General features: G+C 42.6%; 1 protein-coding gene across 7 annotated transcripts in view; it reads right to left on the bottom strand.

The window, feature by feature from the left end:
• kcnh2b (potassium voltage-gated channel, subfamily H (eag-related), member 2b) overlaps positions 1–18,979 on the bottom strand; it is a 244,371-nt gene that overhangs the window by 36,322 nt on the left and 189,070 nt on the right. The window lies entirely within an intron of this gene.

The following is an 18,979-nucleotide window of genomic DNA, read 5'->3' as shown; positions in this document are numbered from 1 at the left end:
CACACACACACATACACGTGCGCACACACATGCAGCTTTGCCGGAACACTCACGCTCACACGAGGACATAAGGTTTTGACATTGGCCAGCGGCTTTATCTTTCACCAAAAGACTAGCGTGATTTTATTAGATAGCATTGGCTGATAAGTTCACAGTCAGTGGACAAACTCGGCTTTTCAGAGAGAACAGTTACTGCTGTCTGCACGATGTAGAGGAGCAAGAATACTGGATTCTTGTAATAAAAAATAAATGAACAAATGTACAAAGACCTGCCAGAACGTGGATACAACACTACGGTCTATCCTTGAAATCAATAGAAAGACTCTCAACATCTTTTCAAATGAATAGTTGCTGGTTTCAGAGTAAAAAACACATTGTGAGCCAGCAATAAGAGAAGTAAAGTCACTACCACACTATCATGATCTTAAGGCTTTAAAAAAAAATATTCTACAACATTTTCAACAATGGTGTGTGTGTGTATATACATGGAAATACCAAGGTGACTCTTCTCTGAAGCATCAGGGCAGCTGTGTCGCATTTACATTTTCATGTTACCAGATGAAATACCAAATAAACAAAAATTCTGTTTAAAGGAAATAATCATTATCTCAGAGGAGAAAAGTAGTTTTGGATTTTTCTTATCCCTGTTTTGCCACAAAGCTGCTCCATTTTTGCCTGCGAGGGCACCTCTTGATTTGGTTTCTAAATCCTATAAGCCAAAGCAGCACCCAGCAGCAGACTTTTTTTTTTTCCTTTTAGACATAAAAGAGACTTAGACTTAAGTCCATTTGTCCCTCAGACTGTCATCAGATGGCCAGAAGCAGGGGTCATTGGATTTCACATCAGAAATGTACTTACTGTAGTTTGACACCTGTTGTATAGCCTATAGTTGGAAAGTATTGAATATCTCTAATTGTTTGTTTTTGTCCAAAGTATAAGTACAAGTCGTGTCCCTCCAACAGTTAGTGTAGCGTCATAGTTTGGTGTGTATATGAGTAGGATTGTGAATGTGTATGGGTATGCCTGCGCCTGTGTGTGTGTGTGTGTGTGTGTGTGTATCAGTTTGATATCTGCCTGTCGCCTCGACTGCCTTCCTGGCTGACCTTTTTCTCTCCAGCTCTGACAGTTCCCATTAAGACATAACAAAGGAGCATATTTCCTCAGCTCTGATCTCTCTCCCTACATCTCTCTCTCCTCTTTCTCCTCACTGCAGCCTTCTCCTCCAATATTCATCAGCACCATCAGCGCTTAGGGAGGTTGCTCCCCCCCCTCTCTCCGGCTATCTCTTCCTCTCCATCTCTCTCCATCTTTGTCCCCCGTATCTTCTCCAAAGATCTCAGCTCCTTCCATCTCCGTCTCTTCTTTTTTTTTTTTTTTTTTTTACCCTTTCTGAGTCTTTGTCTTGATCTTTCTCTGCCTCCGTCTCTCTCTCTCTCTCCTGTACAGGGGGGACTTGAAATATAAATACAGCAATGAAACACAAGCAATTGCTGTAGGGCTGCTGACATATGGTCCACGCACACACATAAATGCACACGCGTTTAATCTACAGCGCAAGGAGACTTCTGAGTCTTCAGAGTCGACTCTCAGCTTAAGTTTTTAATCTCCTCTCTCTGTCTGAAGAAAACTGCTTTCATCTACTAGTATTCAAACTAGAGATAGAGTGCCCTTAAGTCCAGAAACTGCAGTTCAACAAGAACCCATCAGGGGATTTAATCTTTGTTGACGAGAGCAAACATCCTGAAAGACCCCCCTCCTCCTCCTCCTCATCCTCCTCGTCCTCCTCCTCCTCATCTCTTTTTGGGACACATTGTTACTGTATTATCCAGGTTTGCAGAAAAAAATAAAAAAATAAACATCTTACACATCACATACTGTTCACATTAGCTTGAAATACCCTACACTGATTGCAGAGCACACATCTTGCATTATTGATGGGAGTTAGTATAGAGCTATAGCTGCTGTTCATGCGGCTTTAAAGGGAGATGCATGTGATCAGAGGATGCCATCATGCATTAGATTCAAACTATGGAATCAGGGCACTTGAATAAAAGATGCTAGTGTGTGGAGCCACAGAGGGACATACGCACACACACACACTCAGCGGAGGACTCATGGTATGTTCCATGTATGTGCAGAAAGCTTTGGAAACACTGAATGCATTTATCTCTATGCATATTACATACACTGTACATGTACTCTGTCCTGTCAGAGTGTAGACATCTTGCTCGGCCGATGTGAATAGATGTTACCAAAGTAAAAAAAAACTAAAGTCAGCAATGGTGTGTCATACTGTTAGAGCTAATATGAATTTTATATGCAATACAGCCTCAATTAAACCCTTTTTACAGTAGATTATTCCATGATAATGCTCTATTTTGAAACCTATGAGGTGCATGCTGGGAAAATTACTATGACTTTGACCTCTTGTAGCGCCCTCCTTCCACAGTGAGGTTAAGAGTGGGCTGAAGATGGATAAAAAGATTGAGGCCAGTGCTTTCACTGTTGGATGGGCTCACTGTATGTCTACATAAGAGCTGCTTGACCTAGCAATCATCATGTACAATTCATTGTTGAACCAAGACTGTTTTGCATATGTGCATATGAGCACAAGTTCACTAGTCTGCAGTCAAAAGGATCATCTGTGCATGTTAGAGAGCAGCCGCACGCACGCACGACGACACACATGTAAATCTGTTCGTGTGTGTGTTTGCATAGAGGTCCGCTGTGGTCTCGAGGGTGGCTGAGAGAAGAGATCACCTGTGACATCATTCGTAGTATGCGCATAAATACAGAGGTGTAAAGTCACGCAACGCACGCACACACACACACACACACACACACACACACAAGGCTGCTCACATGTCCCGTGGTTCCTCTGGGATCAGCGCATGAGTACAAAGCTCGTCTCTTTGTCTCACAGACCGTTGCTTCACTAAGCATCGTTCTAATTCGGAGATTATTATCCGAGTCACTGGCGTCTCAGAGACATTTGGCGCAGATCCACACGCACACTGATTCACACATTTCGCTAGCGTGCATAGCGCGGATGCATGAATGTACATGTACATGAATGAGCCTGGAAAATCATCTGAGAGACTAGATCCAAGAAACAGAGGGTTTGAAATTCTAACCTCAAGTCATCATCATCCAATTACCCCCTGTATGAGTCAAAATAGTGATAGATGTCATCATGTGGCCTAAAAGTCCAGTTTTTGTTCTCTCGTTAAGCAAAGCTGCTGACATGATGACTTTAATACTTCTTAAGTACCTTCACAAATGTGGCCACAGCTTAATTCTTTGGCTTCTTTCCTCTTTCTTTCATCACATACAGCTCCAGTCAAAGGTTTGGACACATCTACCTTCTTGAATAGGAGTGTGTCCAAATTTTTGACTGATGAAAAGTAGGAAACTTCTCTGATTTTAACCTTAATTTAATCTCATCAAAGTCAATGTATTCATGGCTCAGTTGGCTCAGGAGTAAATCATGTTTATGTCCTTCACAGTATTGAAACTTGAACTGTATTTGAATATAAGTGAAACTTTGGATCAGTAATGTATAGGCACATATATTGAAAAACATCTAATGATACTCAGCTGTACTATTGACTTGTAGATTCAACTCTTTTCAAGTTGCAGCATTACAAAATTTCAAACAGCATCACAGATGTTCACAAACTTAGTGAAGGCTGACCTCCTTCAACTTCATTTCAAAGAAATCTAACATGCGTTCAAAGTGCAACATTACTCATATTCCCTTATTATTTCCTTCGGGCGGTTTGACTACATGTTGTTTATTCATGACACATAAACTGCACTTCTTAAGAGATATGGAAATAGATTTTAAAACCGCTCGGATCTTGTGTGGCTCGTGAGCTTTACAAATTCATGAGATGATGTGTTTGGTTTGAACGTGGCGGAGGAAGACAGTGGGATGAGTCATTTTAGTGTCGGGGAAAACTGCTGCTAGTGTTGACAGTTTAGACAAGGCTGCTCTTTGAAATCAGCTGTAACTACAAGACAGAACGTTTTTCATATTTGTTAAATACATATTACTTCAACAATCTCATGTACTGTCTGTAACTATCTCATGTTAGATGACATAAAGCATGACAACAACCAACATCCCTCATCGCTCTATCTGCCTTTCTCACTTTTACCTTTGACGTGAGCATCCGACAGCGATGTGACAAACAAAAGAAGCATTTCACTAAAGTATAAAATGACAAATTCATATTGGTAAAACATATAATTGGGAGGTGACATCAGATGAATTTACATAATAATGCATGGAGCTACTGTGGAGTGGTTGTGATGGCTCAGAAACCAAACTGGATCTTTGTTCTGTTTCTACCTGCCTGCAAACCTTCCCACCTACACCTTCTGTTCTTCCCTTCTTCCTCTGTCCTTCTCTCACTCCCTCTTCTTCCTCTGTCCTTCTCTCACTCCCTCTTCTTCCTCTGTCCTTCTCTCACTCCCTCTTCCTCCTCTGTCCTTCTCTCACTCCCTCTTCCTCCTCTGTCCTTCTCTCACTCCCTCTTATTGTTTCTACCAACAGACCGACATGAAGCTGTTGTCATGGTCAGTGATGCTGGTGAAGGTAGCTGCACCACAGTTTTACCGGTCTCTGCAGAATATCAGATTCACTTACTTCAGGGAGGGGGGGGGAATTTCGGGTAACATTCAAGTGATCTTGGTGGGAAAGTCTCATATTTGATAATCACAGCATCACACCACACCTCCCCCCTCCCCACCATCCCCTTTCAGTCTCCTCTCACCAGAAAATGCAGCTCTCTCACAGTTGGGTGACAGAGACGGGGTGCATATTAAGTCTTCTCAGAAGGTTTCTTAATCCCAACCAAGCTGAGCCGAGCCAGGAAAACACGCAGAGGAGATATCACTGTGATTTTTTTTTTTTTATCCTGAAGCTTTGCTCATCATTATCAACACCTCCACTTTGGTGAAGGCTAAGCTCCTCGTGATGCACGCGCACGCACACACACGAGAGCAACATATCCCCAGACAAATTAAGACTTACAGGAAAGCTCCCACACATGAAACCATACTGATACCTACAAATTAAGCTAAATTAAGAATGTCTGCCCTCCCAAACATAGTAGTTGCATTCAGCATCTGCGTTAGCCTACAAAAACATCTGTGATCTGAAAAGCTCAATTCTTCAAAAATATTTCTACTTAAAAAGAAGTGCAGCAGTGGTTTAATAATGTAGGAAGAAGTGGACTTCTACAATGCCAGTACACACTCATCTCAGAGCTGGCAGGGAGAATAGTGTGCCTTTGCAAATTGCCTTCAGGCGTGTTGTACTGTACAACATGTGGGAGTCAGGAAACACCAGAGTTACACTAGCTCACCTTCCCTTGGCATCCCAGCATCTCTCCCTCAGTCGCCCCGCAACCTTCATCCTCCCTGCTTCAGGTGTCAGGCTTTGCTTTGCCACATTTGGGTATGACTATGACTGCATGGTGCTGAGACTCTTATATATTTGTCTGCAGGGCATCTCTACCCCTAAAGCTATGAAGGGTCTATTTTAGTTTGGTGTGTTGTTACAGATCTGAATCTGGAGCTTCTGAAAAATGTTTGGTTAATTTAGTAGAAATGACTCAAGTAAACATACATCAGGGTGTTTGGCACAGGTTGTCATTCTCTTGAGACGTATTGTGGTCAATGTGAGAGACTCTGGTCTCTGCAGCTGCAGTGCTTTACCCACTAAAGTCATATCTTCCTGTTAAATACTTTTTCATTCTGCTAAATTCACATGACTGGCCTAAAAACAGCCAGTAAAATGATTTGAGGGCTTCTAACTGACTTCAGTAATGGATGCAGCCACTCTCAAAGCATTCAAAGGTAGAGATATTCATTCCTGTAGTATTTGAAGTTAAAGTTTTAGATTAAAGTGACTGTGAACAGTTGGAATCAGCTTCTCATTCATTCTGAAATACCCAGGAAATAGCTTTCCTCATGCAGTCAGTAGAGAGATCTCTGTGGACGCTTGCAAAGATTTTGAACAGTTTTCTTCTGAACAACATGAGTTTTCCAGGTTGTTCAGCTTTATACAGAATAAACGGAGCGGTGCCGACTGTGACTGCGGCCGCTGTGATCCCAGTTTTGCTATTATCTCCCTACATACAGAGTAAACAAACCCATACAAAAATCAACAATATGTTACAAAGGTGTCGGCAAGAAAATCATATATATGGGTTTTTCTGTAGGCTGATGTGAGTCAGTCTGAGGGCCTGTGAGATAAAAATATGATTTTCTCCTCTAGTTAGCCATCATGACACATGTAATATTTTTCTATTGTAAAGTATGAAGCAAACCCCAGGGCTGCTCATTGAAACCGACACAGACTTTATGAATAGTGTTGCAGTAACAAAGGCTGATATTATGGAGGCAGTTTCTATTTAATAACTGCTGGCTCTACACAGAGGACGCTCATATATGGGCAAAGATACTAAAGAATCGTGAGGGTGGATTGTCTCTTTAATTGCTTTCAAAAAAACACATCTCATGTAATGCGGATCCACGGCTGTGTCCTATTTCTGGGTTCGCCAAATTCTTGCATAACTTTGAACACTGGCAGCAGGTACGTTTAAAACTAAGGGTGCTTTCAGGTGTCAAATAGGACCTGTCTGAAAGCTGTGTAGGAGGAAGAGAGAATGAGAGAGAGAGAGAGAGAGAGAGAAAGAGAGAGAAAGAGGGAGAGACAGAGCCAGAATTGGATATCTGACTGCCAGTCTGTATCACGACTACATACTCTGCAGAGTAGGGTGAAAATGCGCTCCCTTGTTTGACCATTGATCCGTGACTATTGGATGTATCTGAGACGAGAGACAGAAAGATCTAACCTCAGTTTGTTGTTTGTGTTTTTGTGTGTGTGTGTGTGTGTGTGTGTGTGTGTGTATATGCGATCAAAACCAAATGTTTCTGGTCAGCGGGCTTCGGTTGCTCCTTGTGTTTTCTTCGCCGTTGACTCATCTCTAGTGTAGTATGGACGTCAAATGAGGCAAAATAACAGGCTGCCAACTTGATTATTGGGCTTGGCTGCATCATTTTTAAATCCAATCAAAGCTCAACTTCAGCTGACCACCGATCGACTGTTCTACAAAGAGTCTGCCAGCAATTCAGCTGGTCAGAGATGGAAATGTGCGCTTCATTGTTTACATAACTGCTGTTGTAACCATTCATACATGAGTCAATTTAAGGGAAATCCTATGAAGTACATGTGCTGGTAATCCTTGGGTTTCACCACTAAACTTTTTTTCTTCCACCCTCCACCTCCAGAGGTCAAGGTCACAGGCAGAACATACAGCTGAGAGTGATTTAATGCCTTGCTCAAGGACACTTAACGACAAGTTACCCAGTTTCTCAAACGTCTAGATCCCTGAACCTGATACACATTACTACTGAAAACCACTGAACGCACCATTGGTTTCTGTTTTTAATACAAAACAGCTTCCCATAAATGTCTCAAAACCTTTATAATATCTCTGTGTTATTGTATCTACTTAACTTCATGCCGTTGCTGTTTTCTCAACGCTTAAAAGTTGTTTTTTCAATATTATACCAACAGACTGAATTGACAGATTTATGGGGATTGCGTTTTATCTGGACTGACTGGTCTGTTTCATTAAGGAGCAGACTGAGAACACTGTGGTCTAAGATGGATGTTTCTAATGTGGATCTTGGATCAAAATGAAAACCCATTGCGTCAACTGTTATCAAAAGGCATGCACTAAAGTTGAGGACGCACTTTTCACTGCGTCTCACTTAGTATCGTTACACTTCTGACGTTCGTCATGGCCGAACTAAAAACAAATTCCATTTAACTTTTACTTGGTATCATTTCAGATCATTTTTGAATCATGACTCTCTTTTTATTAGAAACAATAGATGTAGGGCAGTGGCTTCACTTTTTTTTTCATCCCTCAATGTCCTGCTGGTTACAGCTGATGTGATAGAAAGTGACTGTGTTTAGCCTGAAGAAAGCGCAGGCTAAAGAACAAACCAACAACAGCATGAAGGGACTGATACCAACTGTCAAATGTTCCTATTACACCACTGTGTTGTTTTAAGGGAAATACTTCTGTCTGCAACTTTGCAAAAATACTTTGAAGCCCGACTGGAAGATTTTTGTTACTGTATAACTTTGCCTCAAACCAGCCATTCTCTATCTGTGTGCTCATATTAATTTATTCCACTGTAGAATATGGCGTGGGACATTTAAAAAGGTCACTGCAACAGAATCCAGCCTTGTTGTTTGCCTGTAACTATGAAAATAGTAAATAGAATATCTCACAACTCCATACTGCAATAAATTCCACTGAAATGACATCAAGCATCGAGCATTGAGGTGGACGCTTATCAAAAACAAGAAGAGATATAATACTGTTTCACATATTCTCACTAATCATTTTTAGAAATAAAGTATTTTTAATGAACCCATCAGCTAAAAGTTTGCTCCATCCTGCCTTGTCCATCTTAACCTCCCACACACACTCATTACTACACTTTGTTCTCCCTCTAACTTCCAGCAGAAGTCCACCAGACAAGCCTTTCCTCAGTCACCTCAGCCGTCCCTCACTGTCTCACCTCTCTCTCTTCGGCGGGCACACGTTGTGGTTGCTCTCTCGCCTCCCACCCGCGGCGGCAAGAGAGTGGCAGGCCGGGCGGGCGCGGCATCAGAGCAGCCGGGCAGCAGGAAGGGCGGCAGTGATCGGCGGCGGCGGTTGCTTTGGCGAAGGTCGACTGGCGAAGGAAGACGTTGAGGAGCTTGAGCAGCGACGGCAGGACCATGGTCCTCAGCGGCGGCTCACCGCGGCGGGGTCAGGGTCAGGGTGGCCCCCTGGGTGTCCGTGACTGCACAAACCGGCGCCAAGACTTCACTATGCGGTGCTGCGACGTGGAGGAGGTCACTGTGCAGAGGCAGCCCAGAAGGCGTAGCGTGGCATAGACACGGTCTCATGCCTAGAGACGATGTCAGACGTCACATGAGAAGGAGGGGTGATCACTTTATTCCTTCATCTTCTTCACTCTTCCTCATAGACTTCTTTTTTTTTTTTCCCCCTCAGGCTCACAAATGGAGGGTGTCACAGCAATTCAGTAGCCTGTTAAACATCCAACTATTCAGCAGCTTCCACCCCGATGCAACTGAGCCTCAGCCTGCCTTCTGTCTCTGTTCTGCCTTCCCTCTGCGGGGCTCAGATCAGTCCTCAGCTGGCCCACAGTTCCTTATTAAACCACCGCCGGCGTCACTTTTTAAAAAAAAAAATTTTTCTTACAACCTCTCAATGAGTTTCTTCGACTGTCCTCCCCACTGCAGCGTGGCGGCTGACGTCTGCCTGGCTGTTAACTCAATAAATCAGCATGCAACAGAGAGAGGAAGAGGAGGAGGAGGAGGAGAAAAGGGAGACGGAGGACGGCAACAGGAGGGTCGCTTTCCATTAGTTGTAGATGGAGCTGTGGTGATTTTTAGCTGCTGCTGGTATTACTATTACTACTACTCCTAAAAAGAGAGCGGTAGAGAGGGAGAATTATAGAAGGGGAGAGAGAGAGAGATGGAGAGAGAGGGATAGAGAGAGAGAGAGAGAGGAGCATGTTCTGGGAAGTGTTTCGCTGTGAGAAAAAAATAACCCTCTGCACAAAAGAGATGAGATGCTCTGTTGAGGATAATCAGAGAGGAAAGAATAGAGAGAGAGAGAGAGAGAGAGAGAGATTCAGACAGTAGGGGTGAGGGAGGGAGAGAGACAGGAGGAGGGGGGAGAGGGGGAAAATAATGGTATACATACATATGCATACATATGGAGTGTAGCAGTGTTATCGTTGTTTTGTGATTTTTTTGTATCACTCTCTCATACAATATTAATATTATGTGATTATTAAGTACAACGATGCTACAAACTGTGGTATTGAAGTAGATCATGGACCTGAATCCAAATCTTTGTCTACAAAACTTTAATATCACAAGATTCAAAACGGTAGCACTGATGATGCTGATTGGATGACATCATACTGTGCAGGTGTTCATATAAATACATACATCTCATACTGTATGTATAATGTGTATAATGTGGCATTGATTGATGTTTTTGCTGAATATCTTTACATTCCACTACTGTAAACTCAAAAATGTCTCATTTCTCAGTGTTTATTTAATGATTTTCTTTTCGACAGCGTCTCTGGAACTGTGCAAGATATGATATCAAACTGTGTGGAATTTTTCAAAACTGGACCGATAACAAAGGGATAAAATGTGTAAAGAAAATAATACAATTTATTGTGTTCATTCAGGAAGCCTCACGACTCAAATCCCCAATATATCAGTTTAATAATACTGTGGGCATACAGACAGACAGACGGATGCAGAGTTAGAGGGAGAAGAAGAGGGTCTTGCCCACTGCAGACTGGGCTGTTTATTGGGGCAGAAAAGGCAGCCAGTATTAATGCATTATTGCCCAGCTCAGTGGCTCTGCCTCAGTAACCACGCTGTACATTACTGCATCTGATGGCACAGACAGAGAGCAGGAAGCACAGACACTACCTGCTACCACCACAGACCAGGCCAGGGTGCAAGAATTCATAGAAGATTTATAGTAGATGCTGCAGGCGTTGTTGATGTAGGGGTATAGTGTGTGTGTGGATGTGTGTGTTTGTGTGTGTGTGGATGTAGTGCCGCTTTCCGGGGAATTTCTCAACCACTAGAAATCGCTGTGACAGTTACCCATACTGCCCTCTGTCCACTCATGTACACATGTGTGTAATGTACATGTCTGTGTGCACACGCAGCAACCATGGTGACAGGTGAAAAGGGACATGTGGTGTGTTCTTTAGCTGAGGCTACACACGCACACACACACATTATGCTGGTAAAGGTCACAGAGCAGTTAGCCACTGCTTGGCACAGGCACCTACAGGCTAGCAAGCTCATTATGCTCTGCTAGTATCCTAAAAATAGGCTCAGTAGGGAGGTTTTTGCCCCGTGCTGTGCCACCCAGGCAGACCCTTTCGGGCTGTGAACAAATCCCTCCTCTTTCAGGCTGTCAGGCCCTACCTCCAACCACAGCCTAACCTAAGGCATTCATACTCAAGCATTTAATTGGAAGAGCTTGTTGGGGGTTACACACAGCCTGGGAGGAAGTGATGCCTAGCAGTCTCTTTTCAAGGCAAAAAAGTCTTCTTTACTAAAAATAGGGGGTTAAGGGGCTTTTATTCTCTAAGTTGAGCCTCTTAGGAGCTGCTTCCTCCTCTCTCACTATATTGCTCTACCAATCAGATGTTTTAGCCCATTTGTGATCATGTGTTTGCTGGTTACTGGTGGCATGTTATGTGCAGATCATAACTGAACATAACCTGAAGAGCACTTTCATTATATTATGCTGCAAGTATTGTGTCAGTGGTCGAGATTGGTTTAGTATCTAGCAAGATAACCGCAATATGTCTTATATACAGTAAATACACAGATAGCTATGCTGAATACGTTTCCTCAGACAAATCAGTTGATCATACACATTTGCCAAGGTCTTTTATTTCTAATCTGCAGGAAGGGTTTATATCCAAGATGAATTACCATGAGGAATAAACTGCAAAGTGTGTTTTTATCTCATCTTGGCAGATGGCCTAAAAAGTCACCAGTCAGTGGCTCCCAGTATGTAGTGAGATAGTGTTTGGCTGGTTGGTGCTCAGCTGGGTGGGAGCATCATTTCTGATGCTGTTCAAACTTGGTCAAGTATTCATATGTGTTTTTGTTTGTTTGTTTTTGGTGGGGGTGGTATGTCCTACAATATATGAATGTCAGTATACTATACATCCATGCATTTGTACTTAATGACCCCGTTTACACGTTGCATTAACATACAACCTGTATCTGGATGTCATATTGGGATATTGAAAACGCTCTTAGGGCCAAATCCACAAAAGGATTGTGTGACTTTGGTGGCCACTAAATCTGTGCAAATGACAACAAGACAGTATGCAATTCACTGCAAACAGCGCTGCCAAGCAAATAGCCTGTTCCATTCACATGTATGTAAATGAGGTAATATTCATACATTCAACGCAAGATTGGCCCCTTTCTAAGCTAATAAGCCTCGTTGCAAAAACAGTCTAATTCACAAAGACCGGCGTTAATTGCACCAGGATATTAGGGTGGAGTTATTAACGTCTTCAGATAGTTGGTGTTAACTACTCACTCCTCACTCTCTCTCTCTCTCTCTCCTCAAATCTTCAAGCTTGTGAAGCTTGAATGATACTGAATTGATATTGAATGATATCAAGGGTGAAATCTTCACTCAGACAGTAGAAGGGATCAAGTGGGTATGGGGTTTTAGGCTTATCTTGGACTTTCAGCTACTTAAAAATAAAAATGTTCTGACAGCTCTGATGGAGCTCAGGATTCATCCGTAAGTGCTGCTTTATTACAGACCATTCCACCGTATTAACCTGGAATCTGTGTGTAACAGCTGATCTGTGTAACACCAAACATTAATTACTGTCAGATCCTGAACCAATCCCGTGTTAATGAAGTTACTGCTGCTGTGCCACATGCATAAACACGCACAGCCTCTTTCTCAGTTTGGAGACGCACTTATCGTTTCAGCTGCTGTGTGATGCTGCAGCCAGCTGTGACACACAGCCAGCTGTGGGCAACAAACAGAACATCAGTACTGATGTTTCTGAGAAATCCTGGATACATTCAGTGACACCTGAACAACATTACTGTAAGAACTGCCTGACTCACATTCATAGCTGTAGCCTATTCTGACGGACATTTCAGTAGATTACGTCATAGATGCAAAATACTAGAGAAGTAAAAGAAGCAAAATACATGAAAGTTGGTTCATGATTGTGGAGAGCTCTGTGTGTTTGCACCTCTGCTAATTCCAGACACGCAATTTGAGGCTTTTGTGCTCTCTGCAGTTTTCATTATGGACCAATCTGTGTGCTGAAATGTGGAGAAAAGCCTGATACACTGGAAAGTGCTCTGCTCTCTCAAACAGAAGCAAAACAAGGACAAATTGCACTCAGCTGTAAAACTTTATGGGCGTGTTTGTGCCGGTATATCACAAGCCCAAAATCTTTTGTGAATATGACCTTACAACGGGGCTGATTGTGGGGTGCAAATGCTGCTCAATTCATGTTGCTGTTAGCAGGCACCATCCATTCTTTGTGGATTTGGCCCTCAGTGTGCAATGTGATCAGAATGCGATCAGATCAGTCAGACCACATATGGAGGTGTGGATCACATTGTGTTTGGATCTCAGCCAGGTGTAAATGCAATCCACACAGCGAGACCACATCCATAAGGCTGCATTCACACCAAATCCGGCAATCCAGCACCACAACACAGGGTACTGCAATGGTTGGGATGTTGTACAGGTACCAGTGAGACAATGAAATATGATGGAGGAAGTTGAGTTGGAGTTACAGATTAATGCATTTAAGGACTTATCAGAAGCCAAAACACCACACAGACAGGATTTTACAACTCTGAAAGTTTTCATGGCGGCAACTGTTTTATCTTTCATAACGATGATCACAAGATAAACAGCCGAATACGATGTTCAGGTTACCCCCTCCTCCAATCACCATTGGTCAGCGTGACCTGTGGTCCTCCATGATGTCACCCGGCCAACGAAAGTGCAGCTACCTCACTGTTCTCTATCTCTCTTTTTCCCCCACTGCTGCTATGGGGGCAGCATCAACTGGCTCTTTCTCTTGGACACTCTTCACTGCAGCTGCTTCAGCCTGCAGCTCTCCAACTCCATGTAGCGTGCTCGGAGCACACTACACCCAACTCTTTTCTTAACAGCAGTGACACAAGAGCCTGCCTAAGATTCAATAAACACATTTATTTAGCGCCAGCGGCTACAACACAAAAGCCGCACCACGAGAACAGTTGATCTCCTGTGACACAGAGTCTGCCAGCTAACTTTACAGGCCACAGGCATGCCGTAGCCCAGCAGATGGCAGTCACACAACACTTATGGAGGCCGACCGCCATTAAACGTCACAGAAGAAGAAGATAGGGCAAGGCTGGATGTATGCGTATGCGGCAGAAGACGTCTGTGAATGTTCTTGTTATGTATTTGATATTCAGCAAGTTCAAATCACCCACAAACACACTGGCAAGACAACCGTAAACAAGTCGCACCGCTATCATTCACAACAGCTGTACCAACATTTTCCCTCAAATGTCACTAGGTCTCGAGGTGGGAAATCGGCGCTACAGATTTCCCTGAATATCGATCCCTGCTCCCATTCACACATGACCCCATGCAGGAAATGTTCCTGAACGTTTCAGATAGACTGCATGTGTGAAAGGGACTTATTGAGTGTGTGTGTGTGAGAGAGAGATAGATAGAGAGAGCAACAGTTTCATGATTACGACCCAGCTGGCTTAGTGATAAATTAAACTGATTGTGGATTTGATGGGCTGTTACTTATAGGACCTGCACCTGTCCTGACACTGCTACACACACACACACACACACACACACACACACACACACACACACACACACACACACACACAGAGAGAGAAACAAACTTCTCTCTCACTCTCAGTCCCTAATTAATCATTAGCAGAAAGACTGAGTGGATAGATGTAAGTTTTGAACTGGTTTGACTCACAGGTTACAAGCTTACTGGATGACTGGAAAGCAGGTTCACTAGGTGGCTGTAGTGAATAATTTAGTGGTTGGTATTGTGGTGATCTCTATACTCTTCTAGCAAGCTGACAAAGTGTTTTAAAGGCTGGCTGCGATGCTTTCTCTGCCTGCCCTCTCTGTCAGCACAGCTCGTGTCTTCGGGGGTAAATAATGCTCTGGGTTTTCTGGGCCAGAGCCCCACACACACACACAACCACACACACACACCACATGACCACATGACACGACTCCACATCTCAGACTACAACGCATAAACACACAATCTTACCAAACAACACAGAAACATACATATATTTGAACCAGTTAAAGAGATGTAAGAAAAGAAGGAAGGGGAGGGGAGAGGAGGTAACAAAGAAAATTAGAAGAGGAATTGAGCACTGCTGGTTCTTTACATATGGGGGATAGGTTGCCTGGATACAGTGGAGAGAAACTCCCATCTAAATTTAAACCTAGAGAGGAGGAGAGAGAGAGAGAGAGGGAGAGAGAAGCAGGTAAGGAGTGAGATGAAAGAGCGAGAGAGGACAATGGAGAGGTGAAAGGAATGAGAGAGATGAGAGGTGGAGGGTGAACATGACAGACAGATGCTTATATAGATACATACATGGATTGACTAAGCAAGAAAGATAGAGAGTAAAGAAAAAAGAAAAAAGAAGGAAGAGGTTGAGGGCTGAGAAGTAAACCTCTTACAGCTAAGCCCCTCATCAAACACGTATTGCCATCACAGCCAGCAGACGTAAGGAAGAAATCCTCTTCTAGTTTTTTTTTTTAGTTCTTATAATTGTCTGAGTGAGCCTGTGTGTGTGTGTGTGTGTGTCTGTGTGTGTGTGTGAGAGCAGTATGTGAGTGAATACTCTTCTATATGTCAGTGCCAGTTCCAAAAAAAGCTGACAAATGGATAGACACATAAGCAGAAACCTTCTTTAAAAGGATATGTTTTTGCACACACACACAGTTTAAATGCATACTGCTTTTTGTTCAAATAAGATCATCCTGATAACACACACACACACACACACATTCATGCTCTGACCTGGGGCAGGAGGTTTGTTAGTGCAGAACACCAAACCAATGGTGGCATTGATGAATGGCTGTGGTTTCCAAATGAAGCATTGCATGATGCTGTTAGATGTTACAGCGAGCTGGGCTGGGATTGTTTCTATCTGGGAGCCAGCAGCTCCCCTCCCTGGCCGGGAAATCACAACACAGCATGTAGCTGCGTCATCATGAGCACTGGGGAAGATGATGAAGTTTGGGCATTGTGCCTCTCGCTTCCTGTCTGTCTTGTTGCCTTATTGCCTTGCTGCTCGTTCTTTTTTTTTTTTTTTATACATGTGTGTATTTGTATTTAGAGGGCCCATTTGGTTTGTCATTTAACACGCTCTCCCTGACTTCACTCTGGTATTTGGTGATAAATTGAAGTAACGGCCACTTGCTGAGCAGGGGAGTGGCTCAGAGGGGGAGTATAAATGCTGGAAATTGCTTGTTCTACCATGACGGGTTGCGCTCAGTGAATGACAGAAGATCTAAATGTCTTCTTGGCGAGATGTCCTCCTGACGTCTACACGCGGTAATTGTTAACATGCTCCCTTGAAAGGTCGATCTCAGAGGCATCACATGAGTTATCAGACTAATGGAACAGCACTTAAGATGGTTTCTCCTACGGGAAATGGCAAGTGACGGTTGATGAAGGCTTTTTTTTAAATAAGTAATGAAACAGGGACATTGTTAAAAATGTTTGGAGCCTCTCCCAGCATGCTTTGGGTGGACAGCAGGGAGACAACATGAACGAGCTGCCAGTTGTTCTTGTAGTTTATCGTGTCCTTATAAGTCTTCTAGGCGAGATATCCAGATCACAGGTAAAGGATTTCAGGTGGATCTGTGATAAGCTCATTCTGGAGGAACAATTTAATCTCTGATGTCGTCAATTTTTGTGACAAAGTAAAGAAATGTCCCCACGTATCAGAGTAGTTGATTAGGATTTAAAAGTCAATCAATAGTGTGAAAACTAATCTTGGATTATGTGTGTTGTCAGACATCAAATTAGAAAAATACTTCTCTCAAGCATCCTTAACTGCAGCATTAAAAGTCTTCATCAAATCCCTCATGGGGATGTAATGAGCATCAAGTCTACAAGTCCTCAAATTCCTCTCATCCTGCTTACATCCCATCTTTACAGTGCGAATGTTCAAACAGGGAGGGGCTCTGCTAGAGACATTTTTCATGATTGAAAAAGGTTGTACAGTATCCACAGCATGATGGGTATCATTTAAAATGTTAAGGAGGTGTCTTACAAACAGATCTCCATGTCGAGGCAGCACAGATGGAGTGAGAGAATAGTGAAAGAGGTCATATTTCAGTACAACGGTAGATATTTAAAATGGTAGAAGTCAGGGAAATTGAAAAACTGCACAAATGCATGTTTTTCCTATGATGAAACCATGTATGAAAGATTGCATTGTGTTCATAAATCAAAGAGCCAAACCTGTAAATATTCATGTAACCTTTCCAGGATGAGATATGAGGTATATAAGGCAAAGCTGAAAACAGAATTTTCTTAAATAAATGAACGGTTGAGTTGGTTGTCAGTGTACAAGAACAAACATGATACAAAATAAGGTCAAGTGTTACTTTTAAAACAAACTTTAAAGAAGTAACTTTGAGAAGATAATGGGCTGCATAAAAACTTCAGCCACTCAGACACTGATGGGAGATCTACGTTTATAATGGCAAAGATGGATGGAAGATGAATTGGCTGGTTTGTTTTAAGGGTATTGTTGGGTTTAGTCCAAAATTCTGTCAGCATAACAAATTCGATGTAAAACATCTTTGACATTAAAAGAACTAGTCTGGCAGTGGACCCAGTGACCATGGGAATAAGACTGGAATAATTCACTGTCACCCCTATGTCTGACTAACACAGAATACTTCTTTAAGCCTCACTGAACATTTAAATGGTAGATCAACCTCTGAAGACCCTACGGAGTTAAGAACCAGGTCTACATTAAAGGATGGGTTCACACTTTTTCAAGTCTGTCTTAAAACAACAGTCATACTGATTAGAAGAGTTGTATTAGTGATGTCATACTCAATCTTCTCTGATTGTGAGCCCGTATGAGTCATAACAAGAGCTGGTCACGAAATGATAGTGCAAGGAGCAGGAGTTCACTTCCTCCTGAGCTGAGGAACAGTGAGAATGAACACAACAGACAGACACTTCAAAGTAAGAGGACCTGACACTCCTCCATGGAGAAGTGGTTGGAGATTTTTTTTTTTTTTTTTTACAGCTTGTGGGGAAGTGATTTGTCTGTCCTCCAAATGGCCTGTAGCACCTACCAGGGGGTAGGGAGGGTGTGAAAGAGGTGTTTTCTCTGCTGATGTGATAGTGCGGTTTTGTGTAGAGGCGAAATGTTACAGCTTGTGATTTTTCACATTTTCCAAATCGCTTTTACTTAACAGTTGTATGAAAAGATTTTAATTTTAATTCAAAACCACAAATATTTAAGAACACAAAGTCGCTGGCCGCACAACATAGGCATCATAGCTCGCTCAGTCACAAGGGCAAACTTGAACAGTCATTATTAATATGATGTCTCCGGGACGCCACCTTGTAAGCAACCTCCTAGGGTCATGTCAGTGTCAGTACTACACATTAACGTGATGGACGAACAGTGTTGTACCTGGATGAAATCGTCCATCATAAAGGGTGGGTACAGGAGGATTTCCCCCCCCCCCCGTGTTCTCATGTGCTGAAGGTGGTACGTGAAGGGCAGCGGCACACTTTGATCTTATGGCCAACATGGTTAACAACACTATGACTTAAACCAACCCTAACCCAACTCCAATCCTTTTATTTGATTTCTGTTGTACCCTGAGTTGACCTCAGTCATGTTTTCATCTATACAATCTAGTTTTTTTGATCTGCTATCTATTTAAACTTTTGATTAAAATGAATGCTTGGCTGGATTTAGGTGAGAGCTGACATTCAAGTGTTTCCAACAGATATGAATCAAAAAAAGTGTTCTCCGCATAAGTTTAAAGACCTTGTAATAACTACTGAGAACATTTTGTTTGTAATGTACCTGCAGGGAAAAGTGTGAGTGTGAACACTTGAGTCTCAAATGTCAATGCTGTACTGTGTTTTTTTTTTTTTTAAACCGCCAAACACTATTTGCTAGTTTGAGGATCAAGTAAAGACCAGGAGGAATACTGTGAATTAGAGATTGCTGCCTAACATGTCAGTCAAAAACTTCTCATAGGAGTCCAGGTGGGTGTATCAATAATTTCACATTAATTTG

Source organism: Thunnus thynnus, chromosome 21 (assembly GCF_963924715.1).
Source record: "Thunnus thynnus chromosome 21, fThuThy2.1, whole genome shotgun sequence".
NCBI lineage: Eukaryota > Metazoa > Chordata > Actinopteri > Scombriformes > Scombridae > Thunnus > Thunnus thynnus.
This window is presented reverse-complemented; position numbering and strand designations above follow the sequence as displayed.